General features: G+C 41.0%; 1 long non-coding RNA gene across 7 annotated transcripts in view; it reads right to left on the reverse strand.

Annotated features, from left to right (window-relative positions):
* Window positions 1-10636, reverse strand: part of LOC147875137 (uncharacterized) — a 43166-nt gene extending 32530 nt beyond the window's left edge. The window contains exons 1-8 of one of the 7 annotated variants that reach the window (XR_015533913.1): window positions 10622-10636; window positions 9322-9752; window positions 8576-8725; window positions 7994-8091; window positions 3688-3908; window positions 3108-3319; window positions 2360-2573; window positions 40-178 (exon numbers count right to left, since the gene is read on the reverse strand). This is a non-coding gene — a long non-coding RNA (uncharacterized LOC147875137). The other 6 variants (XR_015533790.1, XR_015533889.1, XR_015533838.1 and 3 more) reach the window with 6 other exon arrangements.
* Window positions 10637-11315: the final 679 nt, after the last annotated feature.

Raw genomic sequence — 11315 nt, forward strand, 5'->3', positions numbered from 1 at the left:
AGACAATAATAACTCTAAATGATCGAAAAAATCAACTACCTTTGCACGTTGCACCAAGTACTGCACCATACGCCATTCAAAGTAAGCTAATGAACGATACCGCAACACACGCACAAAGAGCCCTTCGCTTCGAGTCCCCTCCAGAACAGGCCGCGTCCACTGGTACGTGTCCGATGTGCTGGCGTACATGAAACACAAACACAGAATATAAGTCAAACATACCAACCAGAAATCGCCAACGCTCAGAACTTGGATCGATAAAATGGAAAGAAAACAAAACCTTTTAACAGTATCGGCCTTTCTGAAGTTAAAAGGGGGAGGTTCTTGGTGTCATTACATCCACCGGCAATCCCATTTTATGTAAACTGGATGTAAATGAACAATGATAAGGAGATATAAATACAATATCAATTTCAAAAGAATCAAACATGAGCAAACATTTACAAAGTTCAAAACCACGACAATGAAGACTCAAACGATATCTCAACCTCTCACAAGAAATAAATAAAACACTCTCTCAAAAAAGAGAAACTCGGCCTCAGTCTCTCACCGAGAGATACGGCAGCTATCTTACCTATCCTAGAAAGCCCCTTTCTTGACCAAATTAAAATACCAATGCCAAACACATAAAATGAAGGCAGAGCTACCTCCAATGGAAAACATGGTAGAATACTATTATTATTATTATTATTCAGTGTTCTGTCTTACAACAGGTCCATTGCTTTGCCCAAAAAGAGCTCTCCAGTTTTCCCTATTCTCAGCTTCTCATTTTAATTCCTGGAACTTCATCTTCTTTCCTTGTTTCAGATCGTCGGTTAGCTGTATCAGTCTTCTTCCCAGTCCTCGCTTTCCTTCAACCTGACCTTCGATGATGTCACTCAGTAACCCATTCCTTCTCATAATGTCCGAGCCAGTTAACTTTCCTTCGTGTAATCGCCTGCAGAATGTTTCTTTGCTCGTCGACTCTCCTCAATACTTCTTCTTTGGTAACTCGATCCGTCCACCTGATCTTCTCTATTCTTCTCCAACACCACATTTCAAAACTCTCCAGGTATTTCTGTTCCTTCATCCTGAGTGTCCAGGTCTCTGCTCCATACGTAACACTTCACTACTTTCTTCTTCATCTCCAATCCCAACTTGCTAGTGAGAAGTATCCTCTTCTTGACGGAAAACTGCCTTGGCCATGGCTATCCTTGCTTTTACTTCCTTGGTGCATAGGGCGTCCGTCGTGATTATGCTTCCCAAGTACTTGAAATTCTCCACATTCTCCAGCCGTTGGTTTCCAACTACAACGTTCAATGCTCGGTGCCATCCTCATTACCTTTGATTTTTCAATGTTGATTTCCATTCCATACTCTCTACCTGTTACCACTAACTTGTCCATCATGTTCTGTAATTCCTCCTCTTCCTTCGCCAATACTACCAAGTCGTCTGCATACTTTACAGTCATTATGATCCTCCAATTTTGAAGTCTCCACAGCTTCCTTGGCAAGCCATTCCCCGTACAGGTTAAAAATAAGTGGTGATACGCAGCATCCCTGTCTTACACATCTACCTATCTCAACGCTGTTGGTGTCTCCTGAGTCCAGTCTCACGTTGACTTTCTGCTGCATGTACAGGTTTTCGATTAGTCTTCTATCTCTCCAATCAATTCCAATTCTCTGTAGGATCCTCATTAATTTCTTCCATTTTACTCGATCGAAAGCCTTCTTCCTGTCGATGAAGCAGGCACATACTTCTTCCTTGACATCGAGAACTCTCTCTGAAATTATTCTCATAACTCCGATGGCATCTCTGGTTCCTCTTCCTCTCCTGAATCCAAATTGGTCGTCTCCCATCACTCTTCTTTTCTAGTCTTTTAGTCAGTATGGTAGAATACTAACATCAAATAATTAAAGAAATACATGTCTTTGACGGCCCCTACACCTCATGTAAAGCAAATAAATTCACATTCCATTTTGAGAAGACATTTTTTGTCATGGGTCTATTTTAGGTTAAGACAGTGAAGCAACCTTATATTATTAGGTCTGCCAGTACTCCACACCACACCCTAATACTGTCCTTCAAACTGTGAAACTTGTTCCAATGCAGATATCAAAACATCTTGTAAACATAAACAAGATCTTTACCTAAATTGACAGGTATTTCTACTTACAGACCAGTTTCATTACCAACGGCATTCTCTAAAAAATTTTCAAAAAGACATGCAACAACGTGCTATTGAATTTTACACACAAAATCTTAAGTGAACTAAATAATGAAGTGCATGTTGGTGGAATATTTCGCTATCTTGCCAAAGAATTTGATTGTGTGAATCATGAATTAGCACATCTGATAATCATATTTCTCGTATACTTACACAATGCATGTCAAGTTGACACAGAGATAAATCTCTCGCAGACATGAGGTCCTTCGTGATAACAGCCGATTGATTTCCTGTCGTCATATCAGTGAGCCACCATAGTGTTTCTGCACATACTCCACTCTTTTCCTGGCAAGCAGTAGTCATGTCAGGTGACGCATCCTTCAACCTCAGTAAAGTCCCATGGATCAATCAAGCTTCTTCTCTGCAGCTATTACCAGAAAAAAAATGCAATCACATTCAACACATCACCTAATTTAAAGGTTTCATAACCGATCCCCTTGCTCAAAATTAACCAAAAGCACAGAAAATATCCCAGCAGCTCCGGTCACTGTGCACAATACTCACACATCAACAAAACTAAATTCCTTACCTTGGCAATTACTCACTTATTAATTAGTAAACACATCACATTAAAGGCTCCACAGCACTACACACATCACACATGTAACAAAACCACTCATTAACAAAACCTTATCACAAATAGTCACCACCCTCGTCTACAAGCTATACCTAACCTCCAATTTTGATGTCCTATGAACAATATATTCACTAGAGAATCATGAATGCCTCTAGCATACCACAGATACTGCAATTATGCCAATCTCTCACCGCACATAGGTCTTTCAACATATCAAATCTCACATTTAAGTTCACAACATCTGAAGTACCTAATAAAATTGGACAGACTCATCTCTCTCACACGACAACCACATCAAATACATTCTAATGCTCATGTACTCACACAACGAATGCCTCGTTCAGACTGATATCAGTTTCTTGCGGATACGATGTTCCTTCTTTGTCCCAGCAGGTTTAATCTTCTGACATCAAGTCGGTCCGCCAACTGTTGCCGCACGTACTTCAATGCTTGTCTGGCTGGCAGTACGCAGGTCACGTGACAAACAGCATGGTGCTCAGTAGAATCTGAAGGATCATTCTGTTTCTCGTAATCTGCTACTCCCAGAAAGAGAAAATACAGTCACATTCAAGAAATCAAGACATCACACTCTTCTAAGAGCACACAGTTTTACTTCACCAAGCAGTTAACACTCCTACCTTAGCCAATGAACAAGCACCTTCCATTTTCAGAAGACAAATTCTGTCAAGTTCATTACAAACCCATTCACAAGTTAACTTTAAATACGGGTCACGACAGTGTCACAACCAGCGACCTGACAAATTCTGAACTCCCTCACTCACAGATTCATACTGGAGCCTTTCTTTCCTCTCTCCCCCCCCCCCCCCAGCAAATTTAAAGCATTCGCCAAGTGGGCCATTATTCCACACGTCATAATACTGCAACTACAAACTCTACAACTCACACACATCACGTCAGTCCCACGCAACTTCTGTTGCCACTGATTCAGTGGATATTTAACGAACAGTTCGCTTGCCGTCTGTTTGGAGCCGAGGATGTTGATCGCTGTCTCCAAGATACACGGCTCCCTCTCCTCATGCCCCATTATGACAGCAAGGGAGTCTACAAACACCACTCGGTCCATGCCCCTCAGGTTCGCCTGTTTTGATGTCATGGAGAAAGGACCTAAATGAAAGATTAAGAAATGGCAAGCCACTACAACACAGCCAACATCTGTAGCACTTCTACTACTAAGGTGAATTCAACCGACAAGGGGCAGGAGGTAGCCGTAGCAATTAGATTTTTTTTACATATCACCATCAGTAACCTTCTCGAAGGTATCACCACCTTGTCGAAGGCAATCTGCCGGGTGAGGAGGCTTGCGTGCTCAAATGACCCTTAGGGCTATGCCGGCCTGAGCTTCGGCTCATGGTAGGGTCACCCAAGCCGGACAGGTCTAAGGAGATGCGCTAGACTAAGAGTGATACCCTGGTCCTCCAGGTTGGGGGTTGGGTGTAGGGCTAACAACCTTTCACCTTTAAAAAAAATATGTGTTACGAAAAAATCAACCAAGCCTCGGATCAGGACGGACTCTTTGGCACGACCACGGCAATTGAAAAAGGACATGAGATTTGGTACCTGGAACATTAGGAGCCTCTATAGGGCTGGGGCACTGAAATCAGTGTGTAGGGAATTAGGTAATTATAAGTTAGACTTAGTGGCAGTGCAGGAAGTGCGATGGGAGGGGGAGGGCACGATCCCAGTGGACAATTTTACATTTTTCTATGGAAAGGGGAATGACAATCATCAGCTAGGGACGGGTTTTTTTGTTCATAGCAGAATTAGGGCAGCAGTTAAGAGAGTAGAATTTGTTAGTGACAGGTTGTCTTACGTAATTTTGGAAGGACGTTGGTGCGACATCATTGTCCTTAATGTTCATGCCCCAACTGAAGACAAAAGCGATGATATCAAGGATAGCTTTTATGAAGAATTGGAATCAGTATTTGATACATTTGGCAAGTATCACATGAAAATTCTGCTAGGAGATTTCAATGCAAAAATTGGGAGGGAGGATGTCTTCAAACCCACAATAGGCAGCGAGAGTCTCCATGCACTTAGTAATGATAATGGCGTCAGAGCAGTGACCTTCGCTACGTCAAAAGATTTAATTGTAAAAAGTACAAAATTTCCACACCGTGATGTTCATAAATACACTTGGACTTCCCCAGATGGCAGAACACACAATCAAATAGATCATGTTTTAGTAGATAAGAGAAGGCAGACAAATGTAATTGATGTGAGATCATTCAGAGGAGCAGATTGCGACACTGATCATTATCTGGTGGTAGCAAAAGTGAGGGAGCGGCTTTCAGTAAGTAGACGAACTAAACAAAATTTTGACACAGAAAGATTTGATTTGAAAAAATTAAGTGAGGGAGAGGCAAAGGAACAATATCAAGTTGAAATTTCGAATAGGTTTCAAATTTTAGAGACAAATGAGGATAATGAAAGTGTGGACATCAACAGGGAGTGGGAAAATGTCAGAAACTGCATCAAAATTTCAGCAAAAGAGAAACTAGGATACTACAGGAGAAAGCAAAATAAACCGTGGTTTGATGAAGAATGTTCAAAATTAATAGATCGAAGGAAGCAAACAAAATTTCAATGGTTGCAGAACCCAAACAAAACAAATGCGGATAATCTATGTAACGTGAGACGTGAGGCTAGTAGAACCTTTAGGACTAAGAAAAGGGAATACCTGAAGGGCAAAATTGCTGAACTTGAGACAAATAATAAGGAAAAAAACATCAGAGACCTGTACAGAGGCATTAATAACTTTAAGAAAGGATATCAACCCCAGACTAATTTGGTAAAGGATGATAGTGGCAATTTGCTTGCAGATCCAATAAAAATTGTGAATAGGTGGAAAAATTTCTTTAGCGAGCTCTTAAATGTTCATAATACTGGTGATATTAGACAGATTAAAATGCATACAGCTGAACTGTTGGTGCCAGAACCTAGCTTAGATGAAGTGGAACTAGCCATTGGGAAGTTGAAAAGTTATAAATCTCCAGGAATTGATCAGATTCCGGCCGAATTAATTAAAGCAGGTGGCAAAGGGTTGCATATGAGGATCCATAAGCTTATTCAGTTAATTTGGGATAAGGAAGAGATGCCACATCAATGGAAGGAATCCATAATTATTCCTATTTATAAGAAGGGGGACAAGACTGAGTGTGGTAATTACCGAGGAATATCGCTGCTATCAACCTCATACAAAATTCTATCCAACATTCTTTTGGCAAGATTAACCCCATATGCGAATGAAACTATTGGGGATCATCAGTGTGGGTTCAGACGAAACAGATCAACGATTGATCAGATCTTTTGCATTCGTCAGATACTAGAGAAAAAATGGGAGTTCGGTGGGACTGTACATCAGTTATTTATAGATTTCAAAAAAGCCTATGACTCTGTGAAGAGAGAAGTGCTATATAATATTCTTATTGAATTTGGTATACCAAAGAAGCTAGTGGGTCTAATAAAAATGTGCTTAAATGAAACCTGCAGCAAAATTCGAGTAGGTAAATATGTATCTGAGACATTCCTCATCAAGAACGGTCTAAAACAAGGAGATGCTTTGTCTCCCTTGCTCTTTAACTTTGCGCTAGAATACGCCATCAGGAAGGTCCAAGGTAGGCAGGAGGGTTTGCAATTGAACGGGACACATCAGCTATTGGCATATGCTGATGATGTTAATTTATTGGGGGACGATATAAATACAATAAAGAGGAACGCAGAAGTTTTACTAGAGGCTGGTAGACAAGTGGGGCTGGAAGTAAATTCAGAAAAAACTAAGTACATGTTAGTATCTCGTCATCAGAAGACAGGCGGGCAAAATTATCTTAGGGTAGCTAATAAATCCTTTGAAAGGGTTACAAAGTTCAAATATTTGGGAACAACAATAACAAATCAAAATGATACTTGTGAGGAAGTTAGGAGGAGACTAAATTCCGGAAATGCTTGCTACTTCTCAGTCCAAAATATTTTGTCTTCCCGTCTGATTTCTAAGAACCTGAAAATTAAAGTATACAAAACAATAATCTTGCCTGTTGTTTTGTATGGGTGCGAAACATGGTCTCTCACTCAGAGGGAGGAACACAGATTGCAGGTGTTTGAGAATCGGGTGTTGAGGAGGATATTTGGGCCTAAGAGGGAAGACGATGGGGCGTGGAGAAAACTGCACAATGACGAGCTTAAAAATCTGTACTGCTCCCCCAGTATTGTGAGGGTGATTAAGTCGAGAAGAGTGAGATGGGCGGGACATGTAGCGCGCATGGATGGGACAAGAGGTGTGCACCGGGTACTGGTTGGGAAACCTGAAGGGAAGAGACCGCTGGGGAGACCTAGACGTAGATGGGAGGATAATCTCAGGCGGGATCTATGGGAGATAGGAGTTGAAGGAAACTGGATGTTGTTGGCCCAGGACAGGGTCCGGTGGAGGGCTTTGGTTAATTCGGTGATGAACCTTCGGGTTCGGTAAGCCATCTAGTTAGTTAGTTAGTTATCACCATCAGTAATGCCACTTTATCATACCTTCTGGAAGCAAAGGTGGAAACTTCACCATCAGTAATATAAATTGTTTCAATGTTGAACAATCTAAATTTATAAAACTGAACTCACCAGCTACCTGAGATATCGCCACCATTGTGTAGTGACAAACAAGGAACACACCGTCGTAACTCTTTCATGGCTGCAGCAACAAACACTCCTACCAACATACACAACAGGCCTTACTGGCTTTTCCAGATATGAAGCAGACGCTTTCAACAAGTTCACATACTAAATGTGGTTTTAAGAGAGATTTCAGGTTCTCACAGTGGTCTTTGGGTTCTAACACCACTTGGACTTACAGAAAACCAACACAGATTATGATTTTTAAACATTTAATGGTTCGCTATATCAGCTGCAGTTATCCTTGTGACTAAGCGCAATGCCATGAGGCAGTGGGAGCATGGAGGTACACTCCATGCATTCTCAATTATAGAACAATGTGGAGGTCAGCCTCAAAATGTGGTTCCTTAAACTGGCAAAGAAAAATCACGTTCTTCATTGTTTCTTTGTAGTCTCAATAGAAGAAATAGACAAGTTCTTTATTTCATTAAAACCATTTACTACTTTTCAGGAAAAAAGGTCTTCTTCTTTCAATAATGGCATTGCAATTCAGAAAATAAGTTCATTAAACAATTTACTCAAATGGATGAACTTGCCTGTGACTGCCATCTGGTGAGTGGCTCTGGCTTGCTTGTCCTGCAATCTGCACGCAATCCCATGGACTGCGGAGATCTCCACATGTGGATCATCAGAACTGCAACGGCGAATCACAATGAGTACAGATAATTACACTCACATCCTAATGTTCAGTGTACAAAATGTTGGTCACAACAGTGGCCAATGCAGTAGCTGCTTCCTAAATCAGCAACTGATGTAAAAGGGACAGAGAAAATGGGAAATCTGGGTTTATGATATGAGAAAGAAATACATTACGTGCAGATGCCTCCTGGTACTGGCAGGATACTAAACACAAACTAATTGTGATACAGCCTCTAACAGGCTCACTGTACCAGTAAATAATGAGTTCTGGGTGCTCAGAGAAAGATCTATACCAGTGCCTCATAGACTGCCATGGGACTCGCTTACAATTCTGCGTTGAAAAGCCAGTGATTAACAATCTGTTATGTCATGTTAGTACCATCAGGCTGGAAAAACATCTTTTATTTTGTACACTTTTTTAATATCAAGAATGAGGTTAGTTTTACAATATTCTTCTGCCTCCAACTGCTCTTATATACCTTGGACAGGAGAAAAGCTGCTGCACTGTATTCTCATCTTCATTAAAATTCAGGGATGCCACCAAGAAACAGCAAATTATTTCCCAGCACTGACGACGGTAACGGATCCGTCGTGCTTGACTTCAGAGCAATACATGCTGTCTCCACGACCTGGAAAACACAAGCAACAGTTTCAAGTTATAACGAGTGACAACGCAGGCCAGATTCACTGGTAAGGGAAGTCAAATGTTTTAGTTACAGTAACTTTCAAGTACTGCACTTACTGTAATACTCTAAACACCTTTTCTCCACATCAGGGCGCATGTCATATTTATTTCCAGAACCTTTGGGTTTCATGGACACCAACATATCATTGACTAGACTTTTATTTTGTAAGTGGAGTTTGACAAATCTCAACAATAAAATAAAAATTAATTACAAGTATATAATTTTTCTATAGTCTATGCTAACCCTAATAAACGTCAAAAAGGAACGTATTATACGCGTATCAAGTCATTTAATGATCTTCCACCAACAATTAAAACTCTAAATGATTTAAAGGTGTTCAAGCCTGCATTTAAATTATTTTTCATACTTGAATTGCAGAATCTGAAGGTTATGTACATTCACATGTGAAACACATCCTTGTAATTGTGTCAAAAGTACTGAAGTTTATATGTATTGTATGAAATGATTTGTTCTCCATCCTTTGGTTTAGTCCTAAGAAGGATCTATGGAATGTAAATAAACTCTACTCTCTAACATACCTGAACAATGCAATTCCTTATCCAAGTCACAAACACTACAGGTGCTTCGTTCTGTCTGGTTCTTCACATCTCCAACTCCAAAAAAAGCTGCTTCCCCATCACGCACACAACTGATCTTCTGAAACGCTGATATTCAGACAAATTAGTCCTCCATGTCTTCGTTGATACCAGTAAACACACACTACAGCTACAGTTCACATGAAAGTTGCTACTCAGTACATCCCCTGATCTCAAACTACTCTTTGAGACATACTAGGCACTCCCACTAAATCTATAACCGTACACCTCCTCGGAAAGCAAGGTAATCGCACGAGGGCCTGAGGTCTTCCTTGTGGCATTGTGAGGCATGCTACGAACACCCCATACTTGGTCACTAGGAATCAAAAGTGGGCAACGGCTATAGTATCCCACATGCTTGCAGGCACTCCTACCTGAAACAATACCAAATACCAAAATAAATATCCGCATTGTGACACCAGTCGTAACTGCTACTACGAATGCACTCTACACCTCATCAATAATCAACTGGCCAACTAAACCAACCCTCCATGCAACCAAAATATTTCACACATTACGTCCTTCACACAAGGGAAAGATGACACACATCAATTCAAATTAACTTCCACGCCCTGGCAATATATATGAGAGTAAATCTGCACTGGACTCAGAATGCATCCTAGCAACCAAAGAAATACAGAGGGGCAGAACGCCCACGCCATTTTATCATAGGCAGGGACGGCAACGTCTGAAAAACAGCGAACTCATCCGACCTCCTTGTCATAGCAGAGTAGTAGTAAACTACGTCTTACGCAGGAAAAGTCTGAGAACTGTTGGATAAAAAACAATCTTCCACGTGCCAAATTCCTGTTGCGATAAGAAGTGAGCCTGCCAAGTGTACTGAACATACTCCACTGATTTCCTGGCAAGCAGTAGGCTGGTCAGGTGACAGACAGCTTTTCCCCGAGTAAAATCCCAAGGATCAATTAAGCTTCTTCTCTCAGCTATTCCCAGAAAGACAAAATGCATTCACTTTTAACTAACACAAATGCAAAAATAAACAGCATTCTGATAACGCAGTTGATTGAATATGTACTTTTGTTCTTGGGGAGGGGGGCACACCACACACACTTCTGAGTATATAAATGTCACTTATCAATGCCGTAAACGCCTCATGGCGTTTATTTATTTGATTCCTCGGGAATCATCGACACATAACCTCAACCGTTAAACGAGAACACCCCCATCATTCCGTAACCTGATGACAGCCCACCTAGATCGCTGTTCGCACACATAAACTTACAGCACCTCCAAGACTCCGAAGACTAGATTCACGCTTACCAACACACACTCACTCTCACTCACTCTCTCTCACTCTCTCTCACTGCGCGAACTTGACCACAGCGAATTCTAGTAGCGAACCCAGTAAATTACGTATTGAGCGGGAACACAAGGGCAGCCGAATGGCATCGGCAGTTCGAGACCCAGCGGATTCTTACAGTAGTATTAAGTTCTAAATATAAAACGAGGGCAGGACTGAACCGATTTCTGATTTCTGCCCTCTAAAAAAATAATTGAGGGTTAACGGGTGGGTGGGGAGCCGAAGATGAGAGAATGAGGGGGTTATGCAAAAATATATTTACGAGGGAGCAGCCAAAGGTGGTCCAAACAGACATCATATCAATCAACAATCTTTAACCAAAATGTGTTCAAAGCACTTGAGTCGAAAGAAAAAATCCAGCCAAATAAATCAACAAACAAATCTGTCATCTACTGGGCATGAGATTTTTGCAAGCAAATCCAAATTCATAACAAACACCACACGCCAACTTACAAGTTTACAAGTTTTAAAACCTTTATCCTTGCTTAACACACCACAAGCACAGAAAATACCCCGGCAGGTCACAGCACTACATAACAAAAACCGAAATCACTTCACAAATAGTCTCCACCCACGCCTACAAACGATACCTATACCAACTGGAAACAGCAATAAT

Source organism: Zootermopsis nevadensis, unplaced genomic scaffold (assembly GCF_977971745.1).
Source record: "Zootermopsis nevadensis isolate Lab colony 2312 unplaced genomic scaffold, Znev_1.0 Znev_ptg000001l, whole genome shotgun sequence".
In the NCBI taxonomy this organism is placed as follows: domain Eukaryota; kingdom Metazoa; phylum Arthropoda; class Insecta; order Blattodea; family Termopsidae; genus Zootermopsis; species Zootermopsis nevadensis.